A 3,528-nucleotide genomic window follows, 5' to 3' on the forward strand; every position below is an offset into this window, starting at 1 on the left:
TTGACCATCTAATCTCCTAAAGTGGGCTGGTTCTCACTATCATCTAGGGGAGAGGTAGAGACCGCTGTATTATCCTCAGCTGGTGTCTCCTCACCGTGAGTCGCAGACCGATCTAGAGGATCTGGCTGTGGTTCCTCAGTTGCTTGTCGACCAATATGCGCTATGTCTTCAAAAGATAGCTTGAGGCCTAGATGCGCTTGAATTGCAGCAACATCCTGAACAACTGATTTCAGGGATGTTTGGATAGATGTCAAGGTAGCTTCCATCCTTGCATTTGACTCTAATATTTTGGCGTTGTGTTCCATTTGAGCTGCCATAAATTCCATCAGCTTTGAAACAAATGCAGGAGCCTCAGCTGCTGATTCAGATGCTTGTGGAGGAGTTGGTTCAACATTTGGCATTGGTCTAATCCAAACATTATCTACTTTCTTCAGTTTCATCTGATTCACAATCGCTTCGCCGAAGATAAGTGTAGTCTTTGCAGATTCTTCATTCAACAACGATACCTTGAAGTGCTTGAGAACCTTTGTAACCAACTGCGGATAAGGCAACATGATCTTACTGTGTGAAGCTTCTAACATGTGCCTTAGCACAATCCATGTCCAACTCATCTTAAGTTCCTTGGACAATCCCCATAATAATATAATATCAAGCTTCTGAACAACAGCATGATTTCCTGATCGAGGTACAAGCATTCTTGTTAATGTATACATGAGCATGCGTTGCTGTACCTTCATCTGACCAATTGGCAAAGAGATGGTTTCCACAAAACCATCAACCATGATGTCTTTCACTGCAGTGTGCCTGTCCAGCGATGCTTCCCAACCTTCGTCGGCTGCATCCGCATCAGAACTGCCGTCTATTGATTGTCCATGAAATGGCAATCCTGTCAACTCAGCAAAGTCTTCAAAAGACATTGATAATTTTTTACCTTTAACCTGAGTTTTGAACCCGTCATCAGTGAGCTTGAAATTTGCATAAAATTCCCGTATCAATTTCGGATAGCTGTCCAAAGTAGATGAAAGAAAACCTTCAAGACCATGAAATCTCAGATGATTCTGGAATGTGAAGCCTTCTGTATCAAAGAAACCAAAGTCTAGGGTTCTGCCTTCATGAATTTTCCGTTTAAGAAACTCTGCTGGAATGATAACTTCCACATCCTTCTCTTTAGGTGCTGGAGTTTTCTTAACTAGGGGTGAAGTAACCGGTTTCTTTTTCTTCTGAGCAATTTCTTTCATAGCATCAGCCAACAACTTCTCACTTGGTGGTTCCTTCCTTTTCTTGATCTTTTCTGGAATAGGAGCAGGAGCCTTGCCCTTGTCCTTTGCAAGAATTTTGTGTGTAGGAATCGGAATTCTTTTAGACACAGTAGGTGGCGGTGAGGGAGTTTCACTGGTTGAAGATGATGAAGGTGAAGGAGTATGGGCTTGTGTTTGTTTCACGCGGGCCATGGTTGCAAATAGAGGAGATGAGTGAAGATAGAGTTCAGATATAGTTGCAGATATCAGTTGCAGAGACAGAGGAAGAAGATGAAGCAGAGAAAGAAAATATAAATCTGGGTTGAAACAGTGAAGAAATCGATTTAGACCTGTTCGTTTTTATACTTTTACCCTTATCAATCGATTGCCCAATCGATTTGCTTACCGTTACACCGAATCCTTAATCGATTGTGTAATTATGATGTCCAACGGCTAGTAAAAAAGTACGCAACGGTCATTTTCCTAATCGATTCCCAAATCGATTTGCCGTGTTACTTAATCGATGTCCAAATCGATTGTCCCAAAAGTCAAATACTGAACACTTAATCAATCGATTTCCAAATCGATGCTCGGGATTGTTACAAAATATTTTCCACAAAATCTGAAGTCTGGGCTAACCAAATCGATTCCCAAATCGATTCTTTAAACAAACAAAGAGCAAACTCGAAATCGATTACTCAATCGATTTAATCCCAAACAAAACTTCTGATTAACTGCCATTGACTCTTTTTCTCTGTCATCAACACAACTATGTTGACCAATCTTTCTTCATTTAATCTTCATTTAATGTTAAAGACAAGATTCTCATACTTGTCTCATTTCACGTGTCTTGAGCATCCACTTTCAAATATCAATCTTGCTTGGTGGATGTCAAGTACACCTGCAAAAACATAATTAATTTTTGGATCTAGGTACCCAATTCAGATTGGGTCCTGGGGGGTCAGTCTTAAACACAGATTCTTTTGCTATCCAAACTTGCTTCCATCCTTGATTGGCTAATTTTTTAAATTTGCAATTAGACACAAAATGTCCCTTTCTACAACAGAAATGACATTTGCCATCAAAGGATGAATATTTGTTTGGTTTAGTAAAGGTGTCATACATACTCTTAGCAATAGAAGATTTTTGACCATGTTTGACATTTCTGGTTTGCATATAACCAATACCAGATCTGTTTTTATTTTTTCTTTTGACATGCATATTTGGTGTATATCCTAAACCAGATTTTTCATAAACATGTCTTTGATTGCTAAGTATGACATTTAGCTTATCTTTACTATTTGCAAAATTTAATAAATCAGATTTTAATGATGCAATAGTATCTTCAAGTTCAATGCACTTTGCAGATTTTTCTTGTGAATCCTTTTTCAGTTGTTCACATAAATTTTCAATTTCTTTGTGTTCAACATTCATTTGTTCAAGCATTTTCTTTGTGCTTAACAACTGTTTTATGGATTTCACATAATCATCATGCAATTCATTGAAAGCTTCTTGAAGCTCATCATATGTTGGATTAAATTGCGAACTAACCTCACTGTCAGATTCTGAATTAGTGTGAGCCATGAGACATAAATTCACTTTTTCTTCATCCGAAGAGGCAGAGGACTCATCGTTATCGTTGTCACTCCATGCAATATATGCTCTTTTGGCTTTGTGAGCTCTATTCTTGTTCTTCAGTTTGTAGCATTCCGACTTTGTGTGACCAATCTTACCACATTCGTAGCATGTAACTGTCTTGATGTCACTAGTCTTAGAGCTGGATGGTTTTCTGAATTTGTTATCTTTCTTCTTCAGAAACTTCTTAAATTTCTTGACAAGTGATTCGATTTCAGTCTCTTCTTTTTCACTGCTGGATCCATCTGAGTAGCTATCGGATTCAGGTTTAGATTGCTTGGTTTGTACTTTCAAGCATAATCCTTTCTTTTTCCTGCTTTCCATTTCGGATTCATCCAGTCGTTGTAATTCCATTTCATGTTCCCTTAATTTTCCAAATAATGTTGCTGTCGTCATCTTTGCTAGATCCTTAGACTCAGCTATTGCGGTAATTTTGGGCTGCCATTCTCTGGTTAAACATCTCATGATCTTTCCAATCTGCTGTTCATTATCCACATCTTTTCCTAGTGCATGCAGGTTGTTGACTATGTGTGTGAATCTGGTTTGCAAATCGCTGATTGACTCTTCTTTCTTCATGCTAAATAATTCATATTCGTGCATGAGCGTATTCACACGAGCTCTCTTAACATCAGTAGTACCTTCGTGAGTTTCTTGG

This window comes from Cicer arietinum, chromosome 6, assembly GCF_000331145.2.
Source record: "Cicer arietinum cultivar CDC Frontier isolate Library 1 chromosome 6, Cicar.CDCFrontier_v2.0, whole genome shotgun sequence".
Classification (NCBI taxonomy): domain Eukaryota; kingdom Viridiplantae; phylum Streptophyta; class Magnoliopsida; order Fabales; family Fabaceae; genus Cicer; species Cicer arietinum.